Source organism: Drosophila elegans, unplaced genomic scaffold (genome assembly GCF_018152505.1).
Source record: "Drosophila elegans isolate 14027-0461.03 unplaced genomic scaffold, ASM1815250v1 contig_476, whole genome shotgun sequence".
In the NCBI taxonomy this organism is placed as follows: Eukaryota; Metazoa; Arthropoda; class Insecta; order Diptera; family Drosophilidae; genus Drosophila; species Drosophila elegans.
This window is the reverse complement of record NW_024545863.1, coordinates 5879891-5897590: the sequence shown is the minus strand read 5'-3', so window position 1 is coordinate 5897590 and position 17700 is coordinate 5879891. Positions and strand designations below refer to the sequence as shown.

Here is a 17700-nt window from a genome sequence, read left to right as displayed (position 1 = left end):
CAGAACCAGGAACATCTCCTGGCTGCCGGCTAAGAAGTTGGGCCTGTTTAATTATCGGCATTTACAAATAGTCCAATATAACATAAGCAACCCACAGAGGTTGCTTTACTGAGTCTCGCACATAAATCACAATTAATGGATATTGAAAAGGTTCATACATTATTAATGCGTTTTCCATGAAGTTCTTATACAAACACAACGATTGTTTGGAAAGAAGTTTAAATGCACACGGATTTAAGACTTTAACATCAAAAATTCTTTTATGAAAAGACCTGGAAATGAAACGAACACGCAACCACAACGAAATTTTAATTATAAATATTTTATTTGTCTAATTGTCCACAAAATAAGTAAACTCTCTCAATTTGTTACATCACAGACAATCAATTTATCTTTTCAATTTTGCTGATCCAATAAGACGACTTGGCCCCAAGACACAATTGTCTTGCAAGAAATGAAATCCCAGCACTCTAAAGCTTATTGTATTTAATTAACTCAGCTCAGCTCCATGAAAATTTTCTTTTAATTTGTGAAAACACAATTTAAAATTCTGTGCAGCGGCATGAGAAAAGATATCAGCTCTCAACCAATATTAAATTTATCTAACTGACCCTGCTGGACATTGGGAAAATAATGTAATGCTGGCCACTTATTAAATGGACAGTTTTTGGGAACCGCAGCCATAATCCCCCACCCCAGCCCCTTGGAAAACGGCAAACGAATTGGTGTGCGACGGCGGCCACTCGCACTAATTAAACAAATATTTAATTATAAAATATTTAACTGCAAAATGCAAGCAGACGCATAAAATTTATAGCTAAACTATTATGCGACACACACTCCCAAACTCATTTGCCTGCCCCGATTCCCCGAGTGCCACCCAAAAAAATGCGCATGCACAATATTTTCCAACTAAAAGCGCGCAAAAGTTTTTAAATTTAATTAAATTAGAAGCAATTAGCGGGAAAGCTAATAAAAGTTGGCCGAAAACTGCGACAGCCAGGGAATCGGGCGGAAATTTCGCAAACTTTCAGATTACATTTGCATGGGGAGGTGGATAAGGGTAGCGGAGCACTCACGACCAGGAAAACGGAAGAGGCCTCGTTAAGTAATTGAGCAAGGAGCCGCAGTGATAATTGAGTATCACTAAGTGTCATTAAGTGCTCCACTCGATGTTCTTCGGTGCGTGCAAGAGGCCTTGCCTTAGTTTGCCCCTCATCCTTTTACGGCCTTTCCGTTTGTCGGATCGCCGCTTGGCAAATAACTAAATGTGTTTACTAAACCACTTACTAAACACTCAACAACTACCGACCAGAAGAGCCAGGGCCGCATTGTTGCTGCCAGGATGCGAGTGCAACGTGACCAAGCGACTAAAGTTGGGCTATTGCAAAAGGAATAGGATCCCAAACATACAGAGAGAAAATATTTGTTTTTCATGATTTTGAATTCAAGTGTAACTAGATATAAGAAACTTTAATAATTATATTTACTAGAACGGGGGACATAGTCAACAAAATAACATAAGATATGATTAAATTTAACATTTAATTATTTGCCTTGATTTTGGTTTCAGTGATTACAATTCTTATCACTAGTTTAATTTTCGTTCAAATTAAATTATGTTTACATTTTAAAAGTTTAAGCTTTTTTAAACGATTTTTATTATGATTGCTACAACAAAATGGAAAACAAAGCCCAAAAATATCTAATGAATTTTAAGCTACAAACATGATTTTCGAAATGAACCCAATGGTTTTTTAGGAATTTTAAAGAACTTTCCTTAGGAAAACCGAATGATGACACTTATAGTAACATCTTTAAATCATTTTTTCCTTCGGTGCATCACAGGGTTTGGGGAAAAATTGAGGAGACGCACCACAGACGCGTCTAGTCGGATGAGGAAAAAGCGCTGCAAAGGGAAATCGTTTTCATTTTTCATAATGCTGTTAACTATAGTATATGTGCATGTGTGTGTATGTGTATGTCCCGCCCACCCCCTTTCCTGGTCTCCTTTGAAGCCTGTTCATAAAACACGCACGCCAAATATAAATGTTAAAAATAAAATGTGAAAAAGCAAACAACACAGAATCAAAGGCGGCAGGCAGGTGTGTGTGTGTGTGTGTGCTTGGGGTTTTTGTGTGTGCCGAGTTAGCCTTTTTTCCCCCTTTTAGCCAGTTTTGGTTGCTGCTGCTGCTGCAGCTGCGGCTGCTGCCTGCCGCTTTTCCGCTTTTCGCAGTCGGTGGAAGCAGCAGCCAATGGCAGGCCAGCAAGTAGGTGGAGCTTAAAAAAAGACAAAAAATTTCCCCAGCGAAAAAAGCAAAAACTGGGGGCGGCAGGTGGGTGGCCTGGACTTTTTGCTACGTTTTTCTATATGAAGCCGAGCCTTTTGTGACTGAGCGTGTGTGTGTGTGTGGGAAGGAAACTTCCGGTGGGAGGCTTTCAGGGTGGTGAAATGTGGAGGTTGTGGGGCCAGAATGGCGAGAAAGCCTTGCTTTTCTTGCTCCATGCATATTATTTGATTTTATTTTATTCAAACTTTTCTGCTTCTTCAGTCCCTCTGCCAGAGAGAAATCCTTCGGCTGACTCTCTCTCACAGGATTCTCTCTTTTTCGTTCGTTTTGGTTTTTATGGGCGGTGGGGTGAGGAAAGTGCAATGGCAGATTGCGTAAATTGTTTGCATCCTGGCCACAAGGAAGGCAAAGATGCAGAGACATCTCGAAAAGAGAAGAAAAACACAAAGAGAATGGAAAAAATAGAGATGAAAAACGAGAGACTCAAAATGGGAAAGAGCAACAAATTCTGTTGGAATCAATTAAAACTAAATACAGCTTATATTTATTAATTTAAATACCAATTTTTAAAAATCAAACAAAAATTATAAAAATATTTTAATCTTTAGAAATTTTAATCCATAACATTAAATATAACTATAATTTATATATATAAGAAAAGTCTTAAGTAAAAACAAATATGTTAGTAAAAACATGGTAGAGAAATGAAGGCACAGTAAATATTTTAAATATAAAGCGATATGCTTCTCCGTTAGCTTTACAAGGCAATAAATTCTATTATATCGAATATTAGATTTGTATATATTGCTATTGCGATTGTTGAGTTTTATAAGAATGCAATTTATTTTATATAAATGGCAAATGCCATATAAAAACAACCAGGAAGTGATATATGATTTCAATAATTATTTATAACAACAATAAGCTAATATTTTCAAAATAAATTTTTAAGTGAACATTTACCAACACCATTTTTTGATAAATTTAAATTTATATAATTTGAAAATTAATACTCACAAATTAATAAGCACAAAAAAAAAATAATGCGTTTTATTTCGAAATGCAACTAGCTCATTACTTTATTTAAAATGTTTTACGCCACAGCATTTTGTTTGTAAGACTTTAATAACTTGGCTCAAGGCTTAAAAAGGTCCAACAACCAGCTTAAAATAGGCTTAAGTAGACTAACAATTTAACCTTGGCACACTCCTTGCAAGGACCTGCATTTTCTCAAACCAAGTTACATTGCGGCGGAGAGATACCTCCGCAAACCACCTCAAAATGCGTAAACTCGCAGCAAACGCAAAGTAAATATCGCTTTTTGTCGCAACTGTACTGTTTTATCCTTTTTTGTTGTGCACGCAGCTTTTTCTCTTTTTTCGTTAATTTTGTGTACACATTTCGCATCCTTTTCGCCGAACGGCAGCGACAGCGCCTAGGGAAATGGCAAGGAGAATGGCGGCCAACTCCAAGTCATCCTTAAATGTTAATTTTGAATTACGAAATTTTTCCATGTCAGGCCCCGCTCTCGAAAAAAGTACCCCCATATGAAGCCGGAAAGGGGAAAATGGAGGCTGGGCAGCGTGAATAATTTAGGGTCTTTGAGCGTTTTCCCAAAAAAACAAAACACAAAAACAGATAAACAAGGAGCAGGCAGCAAAAAACCCTTTCGCAAAGGACCCAAGCGAAAACCCTTAATGCCCAAATAGAGCTTAAGGTCTGACAGGGGGTGGTGTCAGTGGGTGGGTGTGGGTGGGTGTGGGTGGTCCGTTTCGGTGGGGGACTGCAAAATAAATGAGCCAAGGGGAGCATCACATTTTCTGTATGCAGCAATTTCGATTTTTGTTGTTGCTGCCACTGCCTTTGTATGTTGCGGCATTTTATTTTCTATATGCGAGTGAAACGGGCGAAAATGAGAAAATAAGTGGAAAAAACAAAATGGCGGCACTTTTTCCTCTTTTTATGCGTACTAAAAAGCGCCCCAGAGTCCGTCGTCGAAAGAAAAATGCGAAAAACAAAATGCAGCAAGCGAAAGAGCGAGTGAGCAACAGAAACACACTGAGAGAAAATCGAGTGGGGCGGACAAGGGGACGAGTGACGGCGGGCGGGAAACAAAAGCATGAAAAATGCCGTGGAGGAAAAGCTCATGATTTATGATTTAAATTTCGAACGCGTGGTGTGAAGACCAAGCATCCAAGCCAGCCACTCACCCACATCCCGTGCTGCCTGCTCAGCACTTTTCACGTCAAATCCAGCCTTTTTTCGTATTTATTTTGACTTTCACACAGTTCTACGCAAAGATTTTCTAGTCTCAGGATACTGAAAAAACTTCTGGACAGAACAGACAAAGCATTGATATTGAACCGATAAACTAAACAATTTACAAACCTTAAGTGCTTATATCATTAAATATAAGATTTTATATGAAATATGTTTTAACATGCTTATAAATAAATCGAATTCGGTAACACTGAAGATTTTTGTAATCAAAAAATTTACTTGAACTTCTATTCCGTTGTGAAATTAATCTGAGGTATAATCAACCTAATATTTTATTCAAAACTTAATTTTACAAAAATCATTTGTTTTTGGTCGTGTTTTCATCATGATTTTTGAGGTGAAGAGTTTTAACGTTTTTTTTATTCTCTTTTTATATTTGTGAATAATTTTTAAAATTTAATTATGGTTTATCATTATTTATATTTAATTATTTTAAAATTGTCATTATAAGCATCAAAACTATTATTTAAGAATCAACATTTTACTTAAAGTAATTATATTAACTTCTTTTAAATGCGATGTTAAAAACAAAAATCGTCGAATACTTTGCCAAATATTTAGTTTTTTATTGGTTAAAAAATAATTGTTCTTTTTCGAAGACCTGGCAACACTGCCCACATCCCTAGCTTAAAGAGATAGCTGTGTGTGCTGCCGCTGCTTTTGATGTGTGTCGCCTGCAGACGCGGTACAAGGGCAGTCACATACTCCTTTAATTGCCGACCGCCCAACGCCCACTGCCACAGCCACGCCCCCACCGCCATCCGGGCTGTCGTGTCTCAATTGAAGCTGTTTGTTTTAATTAATTACATTAATAAGTTTTCCTTGTTTGTGCCGGCTCACATTGTCATCATTATCGCGCTTGCTTCATCAGGTAATCGGCTCTACCTTGAGAGATAACAGCAGACACAAATAGTCATGGAATTGATATGTGGAAATCCTATTAACAGCGATTCCGAAAACGTTGGGACGAAAAAAAAAACTAATTTCGAACAATTTTAAATTAACATTTAATTTATTATTTTGATTATTATTATTATGATCTTTGATTAGTAGCAGATTAATTCTGAAGAGATATACACTGTAATTAATTTTGTTCGTGCCGAAAGAAAGGCAAAGATTGTTGCTTTTGTATCTGTATCTAACGGATACTCAGCGGCTGCGAAAAGCGCAGCCAATGTGCTTCCTTTTTCCCCAATTTAATCGGTTGCATCTGCACAGAGTCCCTGTACCGGTTTTTGCGAAATAAAATTGAATTGGATTTAAAGTGAAAACTGAGGTTTAACCTTTTTGCAACTTTGTGCTGTGCGCTGTTGTGCTGTGAATCCAAAATGGCCGACCGGACAACTTACCCTCTTTTTGGTTAGCTTAAGGGTTTGTTTAGCCTGCGCCGACCATTCCACCCCTTTTGTTAAGAAAGCGAGGGTTGGGTTTATTTGACTAAAAAGCAGCTGCGAGTTGCAAATATTTCGCGTTAAATAATAGAAAGCGCCGATCCTCGAAAGCAGCTGCCGATCATCGGTGGGGACTTGAGGCTAAAAATAAATAATAATAATTGATTAAGGCTTTGCTCTCCCTCCACCAGATACTTAAATACAAAAGTTGGTGTTTTGGCATACGCACGGATTACCCATCTCTTTGCACATATATCAAAGTGTGTGGCAATACGTATATATTTTCATTTTAAATGCAGGCTGCGTACGCCAACGTCAAATTACGGACGACATTACATAAAATGCCCGCAAAACCCTTACACACACACCCATCAGAATGCAGAGTCCTGTCAGTGTCCGTCTCTCCAGCTTCATCTCCATCTGCAGCTGTGTGCGTGCGTCGTTAATTTAAAATTTTACCATTTTTAGTTTAAGCCGACAGGCAAAAAGTTGGGGGAAAACTTCAAGCTGACAGCCAAAACGAATCCGGAAAGTCCTTTACGAAGCTGAACCAAGCTTACAGCTCGTGTACTACGCTTTTGTAATTATAAAATGGGGGTTGCTCCAATTAAACAGTCTTTATTTACAATAATTACATTTCTACTTTCACACATTTAAACTTACTAAGCCAGAGACTGCAAATAACAGCTACAACTTTGGAAAAATCAGATAGTCTTTCATTTTCTGATTTTTTTTAGTTATTAAATAACTCTTGTGATTAAACATAAAGCATTTACACGCTCTCTATGTAAACTCATGTTCATCAAATTAATGCCGATTATTTCCCGAACATATTGAAAAATAAACCCTTATTTTAAACCAAAAAATGCTCGGTACAACTAATTTAAAAATTGCTATGAGAAAAACGAAATTTTGAAAAGAAAATCAATTTCTCAAAATTATAAAATTCCGAAAGAGTAAAGAAAATCAGTTTATCAATTATCAATTTTTTGTTTTTATTTAAACTTGTTTGTAAATGGACTTTTTTAATTTTAGCAAACCCCAATAAAAGAAACTAATTAACTATTTTCTATTACCGCATCAAACCAAAAACATTCTATCAAAAAACTTTATAAACTTTTTGTTGGGCATTGACCAGAATTAATACAGTTAGTAAATTTATTAGCAAAGAAGTATTGCTTTTAGTAATAAAATCAATAATTTAAGAATCAACAATTAGCCAATTGAATAATATTAATACAATAAATATTGTAATGAATATCAGAGCACGGAAATGTATGTCTTTGTACAACCAAAAGGCACTAACTTTAAAGTGTAGAGTACGGCTGGTCCCAATAGATATCCTGAAAAATGCCCCAAACGCACACGCACACGCACACACACCAGCACTTGCTGGCAAATAGCCAGGATGATAAAGGTTAGAGGAAGGTACTTCAGCTGCGGAGTGGGCCTGGCCCCGATCATGATCCTGGAATGGCGCTGGCACTGGCACTGGGACTGGGACAGATACAGATGGCCGCAGTGGAAAAAAGGCGACAACCCAAAAACCAGTTGAGTAAATTATGTACACCAACAACAACAGGAACGGCCAAAGCGGTAATGTAAGCCCTCCACGCAGAAACACACTCTCACAGGAACACATTTTCCGACATGCCAGCTTATATATGGGGAATAAAGGTCTATGTACAGTAAATTATATTATATGCGGCGTTGTGTGCACTAAATAAGGTAATTTGCGTGTGCGGTCGCCCAGCGGCGACCTGAAACAACAGCAACAACGACCGCCAATAACGTCAACAACACCAGTGCGACAACAACACAAATTCATTAAAATGAAAAATGAAATTCAACATTTTTGAAGTGTGATGGAAATTTGTTGTTTTTGTTTGAGGGGCCACACAACCCCGGGAGGCCTTGTCCCTCCAGCTGGTTAAAGTTTTCAGATTTTCACTGAAACGTTAAATTCTGTTTTTGCATCAGTTTCTAATGACATATCATTCTGCTTGGCAGACTTTTAATTTCGCCGATAGCCAACAGTGTTGATTTGTCAGAATCACTCAGGAATATGTCAACTTTTAATTACATTTAAAAAAAAAATATTTCATTAAACTAAAGGGCGTCACAAAAATCTTTTGTAAATATAACTCCATTTAAAAGATGAAACAAATTATTGGTAAATTCCTTAAAAAGTTCACAAAGGGCATTTTAAAGACAAATTATATCCCTTGTGTTTATAAGTTTACGATAAATTTACGATAAACTTAAATTTTAAGCTATATGGCTAGATAGTTTTAAAAATTGTTCATTTTATTGTGAGAATAATCAAAGAGCTTTTCTTTTAAAACTTGAAAATCTATAGAAGTTGGTTTGACTTCATTATTTTACTCTTGCCTTAAACAATGCAATGGTTTAATCCATCTAAGTTTCTTTTTATTGGTTTATTTATCTTTCGCATCATTCGATGACAATCTGATACATTACCCGAAAATGAATTGACGGCCCCCAAAATGTAGCTGCTGAAATGTATGCAGTAATCATCGATTAAACGTCAATTAAACTGCAGACAACAGCTGATTTTCGACCTCCCTTCGAACCAAAGAGGACAAAACGAAAACATTGGGACACACCACACATACACACATGTCCCGCCCGTGACGTCATAATGTAAACATCATAAAAGTGTTAAAAAAAAAATGGGGAAAAAGGCTTAAAATTCGACTCTGTAAAAGTGGCACGCGCCAACAAAAAAAAACAAATTGCAATTAAATAAAATAAAATAAAAATGAAAATATAAATGCGCTGCAAAGAGCTCAAAAATAAAAATTAAAAAACAAACGAAAAAATGGGAAAAGAGCAAATGAGGAAAAAACGACGACTACTCAAATGGCAACAATGACATTGACAATGTCAATGAACGGCCAAAAAGAGGATAAAAAATCCAGCACATATGTGAAAAACAAACAGCCGAAAAAAAAAAAAAACCAAAGGGGGTGGGAAGGGTGGCTGGGGTCAGACACGTGCCAGAAAACGCAGTGCAACCGGCAATTATCATAAGCAGCAGATGCAACAGCCTCCCAAATGTATACGTATACTGTACTTGTTCATCTGTGTGTGTGCCAGCCGAAAAAAGGATAAACTAAAAGTGTCCTGGAGAAGAGAAACGAATGCCAGACTGCGGCTGGTCATTCATTTTTTTCACACCAGACGGAAAATTGGGGGGCGGTCTGGGGCAGGCGTTTAATTTAATGCCAATTACGTGTATGAGCCGCATTAACCAACAACCCACACACAAACAGCGCACTCACACACATACTTTCGCCGGAGCGAATTGACAAAAAAAGAACAGCAAGAGCTACAAAAAATTCGTCGCATCCGAAAAGTATGCAGCGGAAATTCGCAGAGAATTGTCAACAGTAAGGACTTGTATATTGATAGTCCTTATTTGTTTTGCCTTAATATTAATAATTTAATTTTCTCAATTATTTTGTTTATTCAGAATTTCTTTCTTTAATATTTACTTTCTGTTTATACAGCCTAAAGAATTTATTTTGTTGTCTGTACTCCTTGTGTATTTCTTGACTGTTTAATTTTTTTACATTGACTTTTAGTTTTACCTTGTTAAATTGATTCAAGTCAACAAAAATGATTAAAAAAAGTAATTTTTGAATTTAATTTTTAGTTTCTGCTATTAATTCTTTAATTCTAACCATAGTTAACCAAAACCACTTCTTTTTTCTGTGAAACATTTACATAATTAGATTAAAAAGACATTTAAAAATTTGAATACATATACCTCAAAGACAAGAAAAAGTTTAAATAAAAAGCAAGAGCAACTTGATAATGAAATGAAGTGGAAAGTTGAGTTCCCAACTACTGATTTAATAAATACCCCACCAATTATTAAGCGATTTTCGCCAAACAATTGCAGTGCCAATTGGGTCCTTCGGCGTGGGAGTTAATTTCTGTTTTCCCTTGCACAGTTTATTGCACTTAATGAGTGAGGCGAGGAACGGAGAGGGGGGATGGCGGAATGGTGTCTGCCGCTCGTCTGCCAGCTGTGATGATGCATGCGGAAACGCCGGACTCCGGCTACCCCGGCTACCACCACAATCCACTATCCCACCCATCGCTTAACATACAATGGGAATGAGGAAAGGCGAGAAAAATGAGAGAGCATCGCACATACGCCCCGTCGGGCGAGGAGGAGGAGAATGCACCCGCCGGCTGGCCAGTGTCCTCGTCCTTCACCCAGAATTATTTTTGTACACTTTTTTGCTGCTGCCCCACCGGCAACAATAACAATAACAACACGAGAAACAGCAACAGCAATGCCACAACATGAGCAACGGCAGACGCCGCTCTTTACATAATATGCAATTTTTATTTGGGTTTCTCCCAAAAAAAAAAAAAAAAAAAAAAAAGAAATCAGGACGAAAAACAAAAAATCTGAAAAAAGTGCCCCCGCTTGCATTACGCATGTGTCCGTGAGTGTGGGTCAGCTGGACTGGTGTGCGTATTCCATCAATGCACGCATTAATAAGCCGGACTGTCCCGGATCCTCGCATCCTGCCCCGGCTCACGCATTCGAAACTGAAAGTGAGGGCTGCCGAAAAGAAATAAAACCAAAAAATGCAGAGGAAGCCGGCTGAAATGAGAGAAAGGTTGGGGAACCCGAAAAATAAATATAATTGCAGGTCGCAAAAAAATGCAGGCACGAGAGAGAAGGGGAGAAAAAGGCGAAATCGAATGCGAGAAGAGCCGTCGACATTAATCGACTCGAAATTGGTTTAATTCATATTTAAATGGAGCGAACAGTGGAGAATCACGGGGGTCAGAAGCAACAGTTGCGTGCCTCCCGCTCGTTTGTGTTTTCCGTTCAATAATTCAATTAAGCTTTATTTATGGCAAATCAAAATTGACCGTTCAACTGTTGCCCTCGCCACGCGACTAATTCCCACCACCCTGTTTTCTGTTTTCCGTGTTCACCCTGACCCACTGCGACTGCGGCTACCATCAAGTGTCCTGCCTGGAAATTATTGTTCGCAATTGGCCAAATAATTGACCAGACAGGGTCAGCCCTTCAGCTCCCCTTCACTCCGCTTCATTTATGATTTACGCTTTTAATACTACACTAATTGTTGCACCATTGTCGAGTTGAAATGTTTTCTCTCTAACATATTTTCGGTTTCTATTTCGTTTCAGGCCAATGATGTATTTATTTGGATTTATTTACGTAATTACCTTTGACACAGTTCAACAGAACGAATTAGAAAATACAGGAAATTTTTCGCTTTCCGTTAACTTATGTGCTGAACTGACAGAGCAGTCTTAGATATTTACTATTCACATAAAATAAATATTATAACATTATTACCTAGAATAACATAATATAATTAAAATATATAAATAAACCAACTTCATAATCCTTATATTTTTGAGCTTAATCAATAAGATTAATTTATTTATACACTTTTAAAAACTTCGATTCTAAACTTTGCAAATTTATATTTATAAGCACAGATGAAAGCCTTGACCGAAAATTATTCCTAATTTAATAGCACATATCCCAAATCGTTTTCTTTTATGTCAATTAAATAAATCCGACATTGATTATATACCTAGTAAAATACCCATGAATATCTTTAAGCTTGAATAAATAGCAGAATTTTCTTTGCATTTCATTTTAACTTTTTCGCATATTATTTCATTAAGAGCTGTCCTTGTTTTACTTTGCCTTCTCCGCTCCTCTGTTCGCTTGCTGCGCAATTTTAATCAGCAAAAGGCATTCATCTTGTTCGCCAAACTAATTTTTTATCTTGCCAGCCAGGCAGTCTGGCAGGAGCCAGTGAGTGGGAGCGAGAGGGCAACGAAACGAGTCCTGGCCATGGTCCTGGCACGTCTTTCAGCCAGCGAGACAAGGCAATGCTCTCCGTCCGGTTCCCCAAAGAAATGCAGGCAAAACAAAAAAAAAACAAACAAGAACTGGCAGGACGAACAGGATGCGGCACAAGTAAATGGTGGAAACTTTTAACGCCCTCGTCCTGGGCCCTGAATGCTGAATGCCGAATGCTGGACTCTGGATCCTGGGTCCTGCGGTGCCAGCTGCTGCTGCTGCTGCTTCGCATTCGCATTTATTTAACTAACAGTAAAAAATTACTTTTGCCCAGGACGTTTCTCTCCCAGGAACTGTCCGACCAACTATGTTGGCCAAAAGTGGCAGTGGGAGTGGCAGTGCTAGTGGCAGTGGTCCCTGCCCAGGACATTCGTTATGCTTAAGCAGAAGAATACGAAACTGTACTTGACACCGCCCACATCCACATTCACATCCACATACCACAACCAACCCTGCAGCTCTTGCTAAACTAATAGCAAAAGGGATCCCTTGGGCTTCTACTATATATACACGGAGAAATATAAAAATAAATGAAAAAGCTGCAAAAAGTAATGGCCACACGGCGCACGGAGACCTTCGTCTTGGGGGTAGAGCAGGGATGTGTCCGCCTGTGTCTGTCTGTGTGTATCCTGCAAGTCCTGGTCCTTGCTCGTTGGTCCTCAGCTCGGGGTTGTTTGCTGAATGCTCTCGGGGCGAAAGGAAAATGGCGTCGCCTTAATTTATTTTAAGTGGTTGATGGTTTTAACTTCGAGCCAAGGATGCTGGACAAAGGAGCAGAGCCCTTAAAGCCACTCGTTTCCTGTTTTAGAACGAACGGGATATAGACCACAACAAAACCGAGAAAGAAAAATCAACCCAAGCTGGATGCCATTGTGCCGTGTCCTTTGTGCGGAGTACGAGAACGAGTCGAACCCGAGTTGGCTGAGCCCAATCCCGATCCCAAGCCCGGGCTTTGTCTTTTCTATAAACCATTATGCAAATAGCCTCGGTGGGTGCCCCATAAAGCCCCAAACTGCAAGAACAAGTCAAATTTATGGGCGACTTAACAATTTGCCGGACCCAAGCAAAAGTCCGCAGAGGACGAAGACCCCAAGCAGCAGGGGAAAATCACGAAAAATTGCAAAAACGATTTAATATAGGCAGGCAACAACATCCTGCAAGCCCTGCAAACGAAAGCAAACGAATGCAAATTAAAATCTTCCCCTTAAGTCGACTGCTTCAGGACCCCCATGCCCCCATTCTCGTCCTTGTCTGTCCTCGATGGCGTCATAAAAAGTATGTGCTCGTTCACACAGGCGTTCCACTTGCCAGGACTTCCTCATCCTCATCCTTATCCTTCTCCTGCAACCCGAATCCTGCTGCATTGGGCATTTTATGCATAGGGGAGTCATTATATTGAATTGAACGTTAAAGCGCTGATAAAATGTGCAACAAAAGGACCAAAGACCGACCAGCGGTCCGAGGCAAGTAACGTGAACGATTTGGAGTCCATTGACTCACCGGCTTCGTTGCCTAGCCCAGCCATCGGCCACCGGCCATCAGACATCCTTTCCACAGTCCTTCGCCATCATTGTCGTCATCATCGCCATCGTTTCTCTGGGCAGTCGAAAAGCCAGTAAAGCAATTGAGGCCTCAGACACTTAAAATGTAAGCCAAAGGCCGACCGTCTGCCACTGTGTCGGTGTGTTTACACCGAAAAAAAAAGCTTTACGCATTTACATTTCGGTATACAACTTTATTTTCTATTTTAAATAATATTGATTGATTTCTCCTCTTTCATTTCATTATATTATATTTCATTATATTAATAGAAAACTATTATAGTAAATCTAACACTCCTGTTTTTATTTTTAAGATAAGTATTGAAACAAAACTAAACTTATATTATAAAATTAAAAGCTCATTTCATGTCTATTTTCAGTGTATTTGTGGTTGCTATCCGACGGTGTTCGTAGCTGTCAGCCATAAGATATTTCCATAGACACGCAGGCAGCCAAGGAGCAGGAGAAGAAGGAGAAGCAAGAGGACCAGGATACCCGTATAGCAGCAGCCACGATTGAGTTGCAAGGCTTGCCAGACACCAGTCCAGACTTTGAGGGAAACAAGGAGAGTAAATGCCACTGGCTCAGGAAACTCGAAAGTAGGCTGTGTTTTCACAAGGGTGTCTCGAGAAAAACCCAACTGAAATCACACAAAAATGTATAAATAGCCAAAGGAATTTTTTAATTGTTTTTTTAGAAAACAAAAATGAATTTTCTTATCTCAGAAACACATTCTTTTTCATTTTTTATTTAAATATTAATAGAAAAGTATTTATTTGTATCTACTGTAACATATAACTTTAATCTTTTAAAATAATTATTAAACAAAATATTTATGTTTTATATTTAACTTGCTTTACACAATTATATTTTATAGTAGGATCTACCTATATTAAAGCCTTATTATATTCAGGAGCTAATAATAATTTTAAGGAAAAACGCCTGTCTTATTAAATAACTTCAAACAGAATGATTTGCAATGCTTTATTTTTTGAATTTAATTCGTTATTTGATGTGCTATTACTAGTTTTTGTCTATATTAACCAGCATGAGCGCCCATCCAATTGGAGATTTCTCCTTACCCCTCGAATGGTTTACACCCCGCTCCAGTCGTATCGAAGTAACTGCCTACTTCCTCGATGTCCTCGAATGCCTTCCAGCGGCCCAAATAACTTCCCCGCCCCGGCGTCCTTTGCTTCATATCCTGTCAGGAGCTGACTTTTTCCTGTTGCCTCTGCTTCCTTCCTTTCTTCCTTTCTTCTGGCTCTTATCTTCGTTTAACTTTCTACCATGTTATGGCCCGTTATCTGTATGACCGTGTACGTGTACGTGAACGTGTCCTTCGTGTCTGTGTTTCAGCGAGTGTGTGTGCTTGTGTGTGTGTGAGTGTGCTCCTCGTCTCTGTTTGCATTTTTGAGCAAATCAAGTGAAATTACATTTTTCTATGCGATGCTCTTAATGTTATTTGCATACGTATCCTGCAGGCTACAATATTTACAAATGAATGCAGTCCGGAGTCGGGCGTTGGGTCCTTGGTCCTCGGGGGCTTGGTCTGGTTCTTTGGAGAATCAGAGTAGCGGCTGTTAAACAACCCCAGCTGCCAAACTGCCCAACCGAACTAACTACGTTTGCGAAAATTCTTTCATATCCTTTTCAACCGTCGTTACGTGCCCTCAAAGTGCCATTTTGTCACTGGGTCCTTTTTCTGCTCCTTCCCTGTCTTCTCCCCCAGCTGTCATTTGCATTTGCCTTCCACCGCCATAGCCATCTCCGACTACGTCTCCCCTTAACTGGCATTAATATTTGTTTTCGTTTGATAATTTTCTTTTGCTGCCTTTTATACTTTTAAGTGCACGTCCTGCCATTTCCAGGACCCCTCCCTCCGATTTTCCCAGTTAGTTTCTATCTTCGTCTCTGTCGCTCGCCTCCTTGCCTTCGCCTCGTCTTATTGGACTGCAGAGTAAGTGGCAGCAGCCAAGTGAAAAAAGGACGACAAGGACGAAGAGGAATGCACGAAAAAAAGCCACATTTAAATGTGATCCGCCCCTTTTCTATTTTAAAAATGCAAATCATTTACTCCTTGCTCCTTGTCCAGGTCCTTTTCTCCTACTCTTCCTGGCTTCGTCCTGCTGCTGGCTCTTCGTGGAGTTGGAGTTGGCTTACGTGAGAGACGGAGAAAATGGTTAGGTCAGATTGCCACCGGCTATTAATTAATTGTTACTAAAAAACCAAATTGTTTCATGCTTAGAACTTTGATTCAATTAAGTTAAGGAAATTCAAAAGATTATTTTATTAATTAACAATACACATATTCAAATCTATTTTAACACATATTTTCATAACCTTACATTATGAAAATAAATAATACAATTAACTTTAGTTTTGTTAAATTAAGAAAAAATAAATTACACTTTGATTTGAATTCGGATAATATTCACAATAAGTATGATATGCAATAAGTTCATAAATTATAGACCGAGTTGTTCAAAAATAATTTAAATTTTACTTAGGAAATGTTTAAAAAATTAAACCAAATTTCCCCACAAAAATAATTTACCAAACAAAAAGGAAGTTTTATTTCTTTCTCGCTCTCTTAAATGCTCTCCATTCAGAACATTTTATTTATCCGAAGAGAGCGCCACCTGGTGGTTAGAAGCCACAACTTTAAGGGTTTTATCCGAGGTGCACATTTGTTGGACTTTGTTTGGGAAACCAAACAACAGAGCGCGCTATTATTTTTGTACGAATAATTGCAATAACATGAATTAGTGCGTAAGAAAACACGATTTTAAAGCATTTTATTTTTACAATAAGTACTGCGTGTTTTCTATTTTTTTTCTCAATAATTTCTTAAGAACTTATACAATTAATTTAAACAAAGATATCAGACACACAAAAAATGTATATGGATTTGGATTACACACTGTTTATTTAATGAAAAACTTTGTTTAAAAATCTTAAATTGTTGAAATACAAATCTTGTTTAAATCTAGTATTTTTACTAACAAGATATACATGTTGTTGCGTGAATTAAAAATAAAGACACCTCTGACAGAACGGACCTTGAAACCACCCTTAGATGCCCGCCGTCGACAATCCTTTGACCAGTTTCAGAGGAAGAAAATCATGGGAAAATCTCAGGAATCTGTGCAGCATCTTCGGACGTTTTCACCCTTTTTTTGGACACCGAACTGGCGGTTGGGCCAAAGGTTACTGACCATCGAGACCAGGCAGGACCTGTTTCGCAGCCGCTTCCAACCAGTTGCAAGATGCAGAGCGACGAACCGAAATGCTGGGCCTGGGAAACTTCCCGGTTGAGGACTGGGATGCTGATCCGAGGTCTCGACAGGAACAACTCGTAGACCAATTAAATGGAATGCCAACAAAGAATGCTTTTTCCCTTTTTACTTGATTTACTTTGCGCTATAAATAAATGCATGCATTGCCTGCTCACTAGTCCCATTCAATTGCTTTCTATCTTTTTTGTCCTTTTCGATGCCATCTCTCTAGCTGCGCAAAGTTTTTGGGCAGGCAGGCAACTTCTGCAGAAAATATTCTAATGAGCTACAAAGTTCCTTCCTTCCTGCCTTCCAAATAACGTTGGGGAACGAGCAGAGACATGGCTGAGTTTCCTGCCGGGACTGATACAGCTTCCGCTGCAAAATCAAATGAAATTTTAAGTGGGTTTAGTATTTGGACTGAAACGAAGTATTTTGAAAAAATTAACCAATTTTTGTGTAGAAAGATTTTAAGACTTTATTAAGGTTTTAAAAAATAAAGATGCATAACTTTGATATTCGTTAGATAACCGATGCACGTACAGCACTCTTTTCAAAACTAGTCTGTTAAGAGGGTTTTCGCGAACACTAAAAAGCCCCAAGCTATGTAAAGGCCTAAAGACTTACAAATTTAAAATAATGCCAAATAAAAGCCGTACTTTTAGCAATGTTGAGGACATCTACGGTTGAGCCAAAGACAAGTTGGCTGCAATTAGTCATTAATATTAAAATGAGTTTCACGACTTCAGCCAGTCCCAAACCAGCATCATCAGTTCACGTGTCTTCGCTGGAGGACCTCTTCGCTTTGGCCGTTACAGGACACCATGCGATGGGACTTGGGCGACGCGGCTAATTAGTTTTGGGGCTCCGCTCCGAATCGACCCACTCCATCTCTACCCGGCTCCAGTCAAAGTTTGTTATGCAAAATACGGCGCGTATCTGGGCAAGCAAATGAAGCTCATTCAGCCACGCTTTGGATATCCTGGAAGGATGTGGCCAAGGCTGCGCTGGAGATGATGGCCAATT

General features: G+C 38.7%; 1 long non-coding RNA gene across 2 annotated transcripts in view; it reads left to right on the top strand.

Moving 5' to 3' along the window:
- Positions 1-14108, top strand: part of LOC121467600 — a 37464-nt gene extending 23356 nt beyond the window's left edge. For both annotated transcript variants that reach the window (XR_005977660.1, XR_005977661.1), the window contains one exon: positions 13777-14108. This is a non-coding gene — a long non-coding RNA (uncharacterized LOC121467600). The remainder of the gene's footprint in view (positions 1-13776) is intronic.
- The last annotated feature ends 3592 nt before the right edge of the window (positions 14109-17700 follow it).